This window comes from Zophobas morio, unplaced genomic scaffold (genome assembly GCF_036711695.1).
Source record: "Zophobas morio isolate AGI-343-1 ecotype UQ-CSIRO unplaced genomic scaffold, CSIRO_AGI_Zmor_V1 ptg000041l, whole genome shotgun sequence".
NCBI lineage: Eukaryota > Metazoa > Arthropoda > Insecta > Coleoptera > Tenebrionidae > Zophobas > Zophobas morio.
This window is the reverse complement of record NW_026972146.1, coordinates 155237-168022: the sequence shown is the minus strand read 5'-3', so window position 1 is coordinate 168022 and position 12786 is coordinate 155237. Positions and strand designations below refer to the sequence as shown.

Genomic DNA, 12786 nt, shown 5'->3' with positions numbered 1-12786 from the left:
ATTTTGGAAAAATGGTAGGAGCCGCAATCGAAGGCATATGGTCAAAACTAACTTCTGATAATAGAAATTTATAACAAAATGTGTAGTCAATTTGTAGGAAAATTGCGAAATTTTTGAAAAATTTTGGTTTTGGAAAAGTAAAATTCCCAAAAAATTCTGGCATATTGATTTCTTGGTGCTTATTCCAAACACATTGCGTGTTTATGTTCTCACGGCAAGATTTAAAAATATTCGGTTTGAAAATATATTTTTTTTTAATTCCAAAAAATTGCAATATCTTAGATATCGAAGAAATCAGGTTGAAATTAAGTTCTGAAGGTCGAAATCTAAATATGACAAAATATCTTTCGTTAAATTTCGAATATTATCTGAAATTGCCCGAAATTTTCCAAAAATTTTTGAAAAATTTTGCTTTTGAAAAAATCGACAAAAAATTCTCTAAAAATTCTGGGAAACAGATTAAAAATATTCGTTTTGGAAATGTATATTTTTTTTAAGAGAAGAATTCTGGAATTCGAAATCTGTAAAAAAATGGCTTTAGTTAAATTTCAAATATTATAGGAAATTGGCCAAAAAATGTTTTTGAAAAATTTCTGTTTTGGAAAAGTTGGCAAAAAATTCCCAAAAAATTCTGGGAGATAGATTTCACCGTGCTGATACCGAAAATATGCTCCTGGTGCAAGATATGAAAATATTTCTTATGAGAAAGTATTTATATTTTTTTAAGTTCAAAAAATTACAATATTTTATTGGGTGATTCTAGAAAAATGCTAACGATAAAACGAGGCCAAAACCAACTTCTAGAGGTCAAAATCTATAATAAAATGTCGGAAATCGGCCGATTTTTTTTTTTTAATTATGCTATTGAAAAAGTTGCCAAAGAATTCTCAAAAAATTGGCGTCTTTATGTTTCCGGTTCTAGATTTACAAATATTCGGTTTGAAAACAAGAAATTTTTCAAGTCTTAGACATCCAGAGTTTTGCAAAAAAAAACAATATTTTATAGCTAATGGTCCCAGTAAAATGTACAAAACATTTTGAGTCTATTCTTGTGGTTTGTCAATACATTCATATTTTTATATATTATTCATAAGGTAGTAATAAAAAAACAATCGCAAAGTCAAATTTTATCTTTATTTTTTAATTTATTGTATGTACTTCAGAGGCGAGGGAAGTTCTATCGAGTAAAACAAACTGTTTTTTATTACTTCTAAAAATAAAACAGAAGAGAGCGAAAAAGTTGCTTTTGTAGATAAAGTTAGAATTACGTAGTGGAACATTTTTTTTAATTTATAAGACTTTTAAATTTCTTTTTTATTTTAAATATTTTGAAAGATCATGGTTTTTTTTTCAAATTATTGTGGCGACCCTTTAAAAAAGAAAGTTACTTTTTTAGCATTAAAAATTGTATTAATTGTTGCCACCTTTAAGAACCGTACTCTAAATATTTTTCTAACTATTTTACCAACCAAAAATAATTAAGAATCCTGAGGATAAACCAGCCACAAGTGGTCCCCGAGATTCTTTCAAACTTCTTTCAAACTACTTTAAAATCCAAACACTATGAGTCCCCGGGATATTTTCAGACTACTTCAAAAACCAGGCACAAAAGATCCCCAAGTTTCTTTCAAACTACTTCAAAATCGAGACAGAAGAGGTTCCAGAGATTGTTTCAAACCACTTCAAAACCAAACAAAAAAGAGGCCCCGAGATTCTTTCAAACTAATTCAAAATCCAGATACAAGAGGTTGCAGAGATTCTTTCAAACCACTTGAAAACCAAACAAGAAGACTTCAAGAGATTCTTTCAAACCACTTCAAAACCAAACAAAAAAGAGGCCCCGAGATTCTTTCAAACTACTTCAAAATCCAGATACAAGAGGTTGCAGAAATTCTTTCAAACCACTTGAAAACCAAACAAAAAGACTTCAAGGGATTCTTTCAAACCACTTCAAAACTAGACACAGGAGATCCCAGAGATTCTTTGAAACTACTTTAAAATCCAGACAGAAGAAGTTTCAGAGATTCTTTCAAACCACTTCAAAACCAAACAAAAAAGAGGCCCCGAGATTCTTTCTAACTACTTCAAAATCCAGATACAAGAGGTTGCAGAGATTCTTTCAAACCACTTGAAAACCAAACAAAAAGATTTCAAGAGATTCTTTCAAACCATTTCAAAATCAAACAAAAACGCTCTCTGAGATTCTTTCAAACTACTTCAAAAACCAGACACAGGAGATCCCAGAAAATTTTTCAAACTACTTCAAAATCCAGACAGAAGAGGTTCCAGAGATTCTTTCAAACCACTTCAAAACCAAACAAAAAAGAGGCCCCGAGATTCTTTCAAACTACTTCAAAATCCAGATACAAGAGGTTGCAGAGATTCTTTCAAACCACTTGAAAACCAAACAAGAAGACTTCAAGAGATTCTTTCAAACCACTTCAAAACCAAACAAAAAAGAGGCCCCGAGATTCTTTCAAACTACTTCAAAATCCAGATACAAGAGGTTGCAGAAATTCTTTCAAACCACTTGAAAACCAAACAAAAAGACTTCAAGGGATTCTTTCAAACCACTTCAAAACTAGACACAGGAGATTCCAGAGATTCTTTTAAACTACTTCAAAATCCAGACTGAAGAGGTTCCAGAGATTCTTTCAAACCACTTAAAAACCAAACATAAAAGAGGCCCCAAGATTCTTTCAAACTACTTCAAAATCCAAATACAAAAGGTTGCAGAAATTCTTTCAAACCACTTGAAAACCAAACAAAAAGACTTCAAGAGATTCTTTCAAACCACTTCAAAACCAAACAAAAACACTCCACGAGATTCTTTCAAACTACTTCAAAAACCAGACACAGGAGATCCCAGAGATTCTTTTAAACTACTTCAAAAACCAGACACAGGAGATCCCAGAAATTCTTTCAAACTACTTCAAAACCCAGACTGAAAAGGTTCCAGAGATTCTTTCAAACCACTTCAAAAACAAATAAAAAGAGTCCCCGAGATCCTTTCAAACTTCTTCAAAAAACAGACGCAGCGGATTCCCAAGATTCTTTCAAACTACTTCAAAAACCAGTTACAAGAAGTCCCTGAGATTGTTTCAAACTATTTCAAAAACCAGATACAAGAAGTCCCTGAGATTCTTTCAAACTACTTCAAAAACCAGCCAGAAGGAGTAACCGAAATTCTTTTAAACTACTTCAAAAACTAGACGCAGGAGATCCCTGAGATTCGTTCAAAACAGTTCAAAATCAAAACAAAAGTGGTTCCAGAGATTATTTCAAATTACTTCAAAAACCAGCCACGCAAGGTCCCCGAAATTCTTTCAAAGCACTTCAAAATCAAAACAAAAGTGGTACCAGAGATTCTTTCAAACCACTTTAAAACCAAACAAAAGAAGTCCCCGAGATTCTTTCAAACTTCTTCAAAAACCAGTTACAAGAAGTCCCTGAGATTGTTTCAAACTATTTCAAAAACCAGATACAAGAAGTCCCTGAGATCCTTTCAAAATACTTCAAAAACCAGATAATAGAAGTGCCCCAGATTCTTTCAAACTACTTTAAAAACCAGACAAAAGTGTCGCCGAGAGTCTTTTAAACCACTTCAAGATCAAAATAAAAGTGGCCCCAGAGATTCTTTCAAACTACTTCAAAAACCAGACAAAGGAGATCCCCGAGATTCTTTCAAACTACTTCAAAAACCCGACAAAGGAGATCCCCGAGATTCTTTCAAACTACTTCAAAAACCAGACACAGAAGGTCCCCGAGATTATTTAAACTACTTCAAAAATCAGATACAAGAGGTCCACGAGATTCTTTCAAACCATTTCAAAATCAAAACAAAAGTGGTCCCTGAAATTCTTTCAAATTACTTCAAAAACCGGACACAAGTAGTCCCCGAAATTCTTTCAAATTACTTAAAAAATAATATAAAAGTGGTCCCCAATATTCTTTTAAACTACTCCAAAAACAAAACAAAAAGTGTCCCGGGATTATTTCAAAGTATTTAAAAAACCAGGTACAAGAGGTCTCCGAAATTCTAGAACGTAGCCAACTATCCATGCATAATAATTAATGTAAAGTACTCTTGTAACAGGTTGTAAGAATAATATATTATACGCCAAGGTAGTGAAGACAAGCATTATAGACCGAATGCAGATTAGAGCGAGTGAGATCTACATATAACGTTCTTCACTACCGACCTCTTTCAATTTTGCTGAAATTTTTATATTTTTTTCTACCCCACTAAATACGATTCTGAGAATTTTTTCAAATTTTTTTACCCAACAAAAAAAATATATAAATTAAAAAACAAATGGCTCTTCTTTTTTCAAAAAAACTATAACTTTTTCAAAAATCGAGCTATCGGGACGTTTTTTTTTCAAAATTTTTGTCTTTAAATGTACTTTTTGGGAAAAAATTGAAAAAAAAAATTTGACGTGAGGTTCTAAGATTTTTCAATTTTTTGAAAAAAACTGTCACTTTCTCAAAGTCCGACATTTTTGATTTTTTATTTTCTTCCCTAAAAAAAACTTTTTTTGATTTTTAACTTTTTTATTTTAAAAACTCTATTTATACAGTAAAATTATTTTAAATCTGTAATTTTACAATATTTCATACTTGATTTATTTAGGTTTTCACGAGAAGAGAGTTACAATAAAGCTGTAAATAATTTAAGTGATCGATTTTCAAGAACAAAATCAGCAGTGTAATTCCAGACAGTAATTTTTCAAATTCAAATAAATATAGAATATGTAAATTATTTAAACGCCAATAAAACGAAATAAATTGTTTGTTCAATAAGCGTCTAAAAAATCGAAAGTTACAAATTAAGTATGAAACATTATAAAATTTAAAAGATTTAAAATAATTTTAATGTATAAATAGTTCTTAAATTAAAAAAGTTAAAAATCGAGTTAAAAATGTTTCTTTTTAATTAAAAAAAAAAGAACGCAAATTCGGCCTACTCCCGTTTTCACGGGGTTATGTCCGAAAAAATCAAAGTTTTTTTTTAGGAAAAATAAATCAAAAAACTTGAAAAATGTGAAAAATGAAAAATTTTATAATTTTTTTGTTTAGAACGAATTTTCTAGGTATCTGGTAATAGTTTTCGTTTGTCAAGCATTACATACCTCATGCTTTATTATTGACCTTGGTTAATAATAATTTCACTTCCATTATTAACCTTGGAGAAATTTAATTCTCATTATTGACTTTGGTAGAGAAAAACGAATTCACAACTCTCAGACAAGCATGATAATGGTGCAATTCTCCGCTACTAGTGAAAAATATTGATTTTAGTTACACAATGGAAACTTCCAGAAATTGGTAAATTAGAAGAAACATTGACCTAATTTCTTCAAAATTATTTTTTATTTGTCCACAAGTACATTTTTTGCACAGTCGAACCATTGTCACGACACTGTCCTCGCATATATTTTAACTTTAAATTCAAAGTCGATGGTTGCTTAAATCCAACACCGCAAGGCTTTTACTTGTGTATCTATTATAGTGCAAAATGCCGCAAAACTTGCATTAATTTGAATAACAACATTTGAGGTCAAAATGTATCTCACTGTAACACTAAATTATTCAACTTTTACTTTTATTAGAACAACAACACTGTAATTGATTTCAAAATAAAATGCAAATCATTAACGTAAAATCGGAAAATTTCCTCTACAATTTAACGAAACCGCTAAATAAATAGCGGATTAGTAAAGCCGCATTCGTAATTCACGGTAATATTCAGAACACACACATTCTGATGTAATTCATGTAGATTATGTAATCACAGTGAACAGGAATATCGGAATCGTGAATCATAAAAACAACAAATGTCAGTTTAATCAACGAGCGTTCTCCGACAATCTTCACTATCGATCCACTGATTTACATTTCGCTCACAACATCAAACCAACAGTGGAAATCCATCACACGTGTTGCAACAGCTAAACAAATGACTGCGCTACATCCCCTCCCACGAGCGACACCCAATTATTCGCGACATTTTTCAGGTACGTCGAAACCGGCGCCTGGTGTATTACCAAAGTCCATCAGCTGCAAGATACAAGTATACGTCCAAGGTCCCGCTGAAGAAAGTGCACGCATTCAAGACCAAACCCAGCGACCGTGCTAGAATGCAAGGTGTCCCCATTCAGGCGCGTTTTCATTAATGGAATAACGGACATTAGGAATTGGATTCTTTTTTTTCGGAGTACAAAAAGCGCCAAGACTAAGATCGATAGCGACGCCGCTTTTGCTCTATCGTAAACTTTTTATAGCCGAATTACAAAATGTTTGCGCTTCAGACAAGAGAAAAAGTCGGGGGGAAATGGGATGAACAGGCGAGGTACAAAGGAGAGTGTGCATTTTGGAGTTGTTGAGCTCGAAGGGGGAGAATAAACTGTGTTTATACACGGTTTTGAGTACGTCAAACACTGGACTGCTTACGACCACTTTATAAAAAATACAAGCTGCAGCGGAATATGTTATTTCATAAAATTTGAATAACATTGACTACGTAAATCATGATTTTTGTATTATATGTACATTAGAAATTGAATTTGGTTTTGAAAGTGTAAAATTTTGGATCCCACCTGGACGCTTGCGCTGGACGCCGGCTTCAAAAGTTCGGAAACGTCACGACGCCGAGCGTCAGTCAGCGTCCGCGTTCTGAAGACCCAGCACACGCGTCCTCATTCCGCAAATACGACGTGTGACATCAGCTTTTTTTTTGCCCAAGTTTCCGACCGCATGGTAAGCTTTGTCGATTTTCCCCGGCGCTTTGGCCCCTTTTCGGGAATTTCCCCGAAAACTCGCGTCCGATTTCGGCGCCTAAACCAGCCCATTTCAAACCGGATCAATTTTGTGGCTTTTAAAAATAACACACAATCAGCTGATGTCCGTTATTTATAGAAATCCTGTCTGAATTTTCGCTGAAACACTCGCACCTGAAAAACTATCTCGCGAGAGCGCCTGAAATATGGACCGAAAATCGATCCGAAACGAAACACGATTTGGGCTTGTTGAGATCAAATATTTAATTTGGCGGCTGGGTCCGGTTGGGCGAATTTTGCTTGCGGTCGAGGCGGCGGACGGGTCGAGGGTTTTGATAATTGGAGCTCGATCGTTGTATCACTTCCGATATCAGAGTAAAGTCTGTTATCGCTCGGACAAATCCTGTTTATGTCGTGAATTTTTCATCGCGATGGATCGATTCGGAAATAATGTATGGATGGGTTTTGGCGAAATCTGGGTTAGTTTCAAGTTCCGAAATAAATTCATCTTGAATTGCGATAATCGATAAAAATGCGATTAAGATGAATTAAAATGCAAGCCCAGGAAAGTATCGACCGCGGAAATACTTAACTGAAAAAAAAAAAAGTTAAAATTCAATAACATCCACTATGTGATGAATATTTAATTTCACTACGTTCGTAGAATTGTAGAATTCGATTAAAAAAATTCAGCCGCTCGAGATAAGCCAACTCAGATCGTATTTAAATAACTATTGTTATCTCCCCCCTCGATCCCGCCTGAAACCCTAACCCAGCGAAAGAATCCCCTTAAGCAAAAATTCTTAAGCCAACGGACAAGTGGTTTGACGCGATAATAAACCCCGAATCGGCATTCCAGCCCGAATCGCGCTTTCTATGGTAATCGCCCGAAACGCCACAGAATTAATTATATTTATTGCGTTTCCAGTCCCACTCAAAAATTAAATTTGAATCTGACAGTAACCCGCGCCGAACCCGGATTTGTCGCTAATTTTTTCCGCCGGAAATGAGTCTCCGTTTCAGCTTTATATTAACCTCGACGTAACGAGCAAAGCTTAAAAGTTCGTCTGATTTCGTTTTTGTCTTTTTGTGCTCGTCGAGGGACTTATTTAAAATTTCACATTATCTAAATGCGTTTAGCACCCCCTTCGGACCGCTGATGACGTAATTACAGTACGTCCAGCGTCAAATAATCTTTCTCGTGGCGCTGTAAAAACGGGATTTGTCTATGTTTACGAACGGAATTAGCTATATTGGCTGGCGGCTGTCAAGCTGTCAGTGCTGGGAGCGTTTGCTTCTCTAAAATTGAATCTGTCGTTCGATGAGTGGAAGTATTAATTTGTTGGAGTGTAAACAGAGTTAAGAATGGCTTTAATGTAAATGCGGACGGAGAATGTGGGAGGGGGCGAGGTCGAGTGAAAATTACACCCTGTATATGCGGGGCCGGGACGTGGCAGGAATGGGGAATTGTCGCCAAATTATGGAAGCGGCTTGCGGGCGGTGATCGATAATTCGGGCACAAAAGCGAATTTTGTGTGTTATATAATTTAGTTTTAGCGTTAATTGTGTTTTTCGATGAAAATTATGCCGGTTTTTTATTAAAAAAACAAAAAAAAACAAAAATGTTGTGTTTGATGGAATATCCTGGTGTACAATTACGTGACCTTTTTGTACTATGGCTTCCGTTTCGGTTGGTTATTTATTTTATTAGTTTTTTTTTATCTTGAAGATTTTTATTACATATTCTGGTAATAATTTCTCCTGTTCCAAATGTTCGTGTTTGTTCTTCTTGATGTTTGTTTTTCAAATGAAAATCCAGATTTTTCAGTCGTATATTTCGGATTTTTTAAATAATGTTGTTTTCGTTATTAAACTTTTAATTGTCATTATTATTTTACTTCTATAAACTTCTAAAAGGTCGTTTAGTTGATAATTTGGAAAATAATTTCATTTGTGGTTTTTTGTCGCTTCACTTTCTGTAAATATTTTTCTTTTTTTTTATCTCGAAACTTTTCTGTTACGTCTTCTAGCTTTTCCTGTTCTCGTATTTAACAAAAATCATATAAATCGGATTTTTCGAATAGCCATTACCCTTTTCTTTATCATGATTTTTATAAATGTTCGTCCTTGTTCTGTTTAATCTAGTGTCTTTTTTATAAAAAACGTGAAAAAATCTCGAAGTTTTCTAATGTATTTGTTTAATACGAAAGACTCTCGAGGGTTACAAGTGTCTTTTTTTATAAAAAATGTGAAAGAATGGCTGGGGCATCTAGAGTTTTTTTTTTTAATATAGAAGAAACTTGGATGCCCCTAATGATTTTTATAAGAATGTGGAAGTTCGGGGGCTTCTAATATTTTTTTATAAAGATTGTAAAAGAATCCCGGGAGCCCCTAGTGACTTTTCTAAGAAATATGGAAGAAAGTCGGGGACTCCTAGTATTTTTTTTTTTTTTTTTTGAGAATGTGGAAGAATTACGAGGGGGCTAGTGTATATTTTTATAAAGATTGTAAAAGAATCTCGGGAGCCCCTAGTGACTTTTATAAGAATGTGTAAAAATTCTTGTATTTCGTTTATAAAAAAATAATCCCTTTTTATATAAAAAATGTGAAAAAATTTCGGGGGCTCCTAATGTTTTTTTGTTGTTATTGAGAATGTGAGAGAATCGCGAAGGATTCTAGTGTTTTTTTTTATAAAGAATGTGGAATGATCACGAGGGCTTCTACTGTCTTTTTTTATAAAGAAGTGAAATAATCTCGGGGGCTTCTAGTGTCTTTTTTTATAAAGATTGTAAAAGAATCTCGTGGACCCCTAGTGACTATAAGAATTTGTAAACATGTCGGCAATTTCTTGAATCTCATTTATAAAAAATAGTCTCTTTTTATATTCTAGTGTCTCTTTTATAAAAAATGTGGAAGAATCTCGAGTGCTTCTTGTGTCACATTTATAAAAAATATGGAAGAAACTCGGGGGCTCTTATTAGTGATTTTTTTTTCCAGAATATTAAAGAATCACGAGGGCTACTAGTGTAAATTTTTATAAAGAATGTAACAGAATTTCGACGGATTCTATTGTCTTTCATATAAAGATTGTAAAAAAATCTCTCTTAACGATTTTTATCAGAACTTGCAAGAATCTCGAGGGTTTCTTGTGTCTCAATTATAAAAAATATGAAAGAAACTCGGGGACTTTTAGTGAGTTTTATAAGAATGCGTAAAAATGTCGGGGGCTTCTTGTATATCATTTATAAAAAAATGTCTCTTTTCATATAAAGAGTGGAAAAAAATTTCGGGGGCTCCTAATGTTTTTTTCTTTTTTATTGAGAATGTGAATGAATCACGAGGACTTCTAGTGCCTTTTCTATAAAAAATTTGGAAGAAACTCGGGGACTCCTAGTATTTTTTTTCAGAATGTGGAAGAATCACAAGTGTTTCTAGTGTCTTTTCTATAAAAAATGCAAAAGAATCTCGAAGGGCTCCTAGCGATTTTTGTAAGAACGTGTAAGAATGTCGGGGGTTTCTTATCTTTTTTATAAAAAATGTGCAAGACTTTGGGGGGCTTGTGGTCTCTTTTTATATAAAGAATATAAAAGAATCTCGGGGGTTCCTAGTATTTTTGTTTTTGAGAACATGGAAGGATGTCTTTGGCCCCTAGTGAATTTTATAAGAATTTGTAAAAATGTCGTGGGTTTCTTCTATCTCATTTAAAAAAAAAAATAGTCTCTTATTATATGAAGAGTGTGAGAAAATTTCGGGCGCTCCTAAGGTTTTTTTTTTATCGAGAAAGTGAAAGAATCAGGAGGGCTTCTAGTGCCTTTTTTATAAAAAATATGGAAGAATCTCGAGGGCTTCTTGTGTCTCATTTATAAAAAATATGAAAGAAACTCGGGGGCTTTTAGTGACTTTTATAAGAATGTGTAAAAATGTCGGGGGCTTCTTATATATCATTTTTAAAAAAATATCTCTTTTCATATAAAGAGTGTAAAAAAATTTCGGGGGCTCCTAATGTTTTTTCTTTTTTATTGAGAATGTGAATGAATCACGAGGACTTCTAGTGACTTTTTTATAAAAAGTGTGGAAAAATCTCTAGAACTTCATGTGTATGATTTATAAAAATATGGAAGAAACTCGAGGACTCCTAGTGCTTTTTTTTCTTTTCAGAATGCGGAAGGATCACAAGTGTTTCTAGTGTCTTTTTTATAAAAAATGCAAACGAATCTCGAAGGGCTCCTAACGATTTTTGTAAGAACGTGTAAGAACGTCGAGGGTTTCTTGTCTTTTTTATAAAAAATGTGCAAGACTTTGGGGGGCTTGTGGTCTTTTTTTATATAAAGAATATAAAAGAATCTCGGGGGCTCTTAGTATTTTTTTTTTTTTTTTTTTGAAAACATGGAAGAATTTCTTTGGCCCCTAGTGAATTTTATAAGAATTTGCAAAAATGTCGTGGGTTTCTTATATCTCATTTATAAAAAAATAGTCTCTTATTATATGAAGAGTGTGAAAAAATTTCGGGGGCTCCTAAGGTTTTTTTTTTATCGAGAAAGTGAAAGAATCAGGGCTTCTAGTGCCTTGTTTATAAAAAATATGAAAGAATCTCGAGGGCTTCTTGTGTCTCATTTATAAAAAATATGAAAGAAACTCCCGGGGCTCTTGGTGATTTTTTTTTCAGAATGGAAGAATCACGAGGGCTACTAGTATATTTTTTTATAAAGAATATAATAAAATTTCGAGAGATTCTAGTGTCTTTTATATAAAGATTGTAAAGGGATCTCGAGGGGCTCTTAACGATTTTTATAAGAACCTGTAAGAATCTCGGGGGCTCCTAATGTTTTTTCTTTTTTATTGAAAAGGTGAAAGTATCAGGAGAGCTTCTAGTGGTTTTTTTATAAAAAACGTGGAAGAATCTCGAGGGCTTCTTGTGTCTCATTTATAAAAAATATGAAAGAGATTCGGGGGCGCTTAGTGACTTTTATAAGAATGTTTAAAAATGTCGGGGGCTTCTTGTATATCATTTATAAAAAAAAATGTCTCTTTTCATATAAAGAGTGTAAAAAAATTTCGGAGGCCCTTAATGTTTTTTCTTTTTTATTGAGAATGTGAAGGAATCACGAGGGCTTCTTGTGTCTCGTTTATAAACAGTATGAAATAAACTCTAAGGCTCTTTGTGATTTTTTTTTAATGTGGAAGAATTACGAGGTCTACTAGTGTATTTTTTTTATAAAGAATGTGACAAAATTTGGAGGAATTCTAATGTCTTTTATATAAAAATTGTAAAAAAATCGAGAGCTTCTTGTGTTGTTTTTATAAAAAATGAGAAACAATTTCGGGGGTTGTATTATCTTTTTATATAAAGAGTGTAAAAGAATCTCGGGAGCTGCTAGTGTGTCTTTTCCAGAATGTAGAATAATTACGAGGGCTCCTAGTGTCTTCTTTTTAAAAGATTGGAAAAGGATCTTTGGGGCCCCTAGTGACTTTTATAAGAATGTGTAAAAATGTCCGGAGATTCTTGTCCCTCATTTATGAAAAATAGTCTCTTTTTGTATGAAGAGTGTGAAAAAATTTCAGGGGCTCCTAATGGTTTTTCTTTTTTATTGAGAAAGTGAAAGAGTCACGAGGGCTCTAGTGTCTTTTTTATAAAGAAGTGAAAAAATCTCGGGGACTTTTAGTGTCTCCGTTATAAAGATTATAAAAGAGTCTCGAAGGCTTCCACTGAGTTTTATAAGAATGTCGGGGGGCTTCTGATGTCTCATAATGGATGTAGAAGAATTTTTATAAGAATGTTTAGGAATCTCGGTGCTTGCAGTCTCTTTTTATATTTTTCTTTTTGAGAATGTGAAAAAATCACGAACGCTTCTAATTTCTTTTTTATTTTGAAAGTTTTTGAATCTCGGAGCTTCTAGTGTCTTTTTATAAAAAATATGGAGGAAACTTTTGGGCTCCTTGTGTATATTTTTATAAAGAATGTGAAAGAGTTTCGAGAGCTTCTAGTGTCTTTTTTATAAAGATTGTA

At 33.3% G+C, this 12786-nt stretch overlaps 1 protein-coding gene across 2 annotated transcripts in view; it reads left to right on the top strand.

Moving 5' to 3' along the window:
- Nucleotides 1-6681: 6681 nt before the first annotated feature.
- Nucleotides 6682-12786, top strand: part of Rdgc (retinal degeneration C) — a 142567-nt gene continuing 136462 nt past the window's right edge. For both annotated transcript variants that reach the window (XM_064071561.1, XM_064071562.1), the window contains exon 1: nt 6682-6759. The gene's annotated coding sequence lies outside the window, so the exon portion shown is untranslated. The remainder of the gene's footprint in view (nt 6760-12786) is intronic.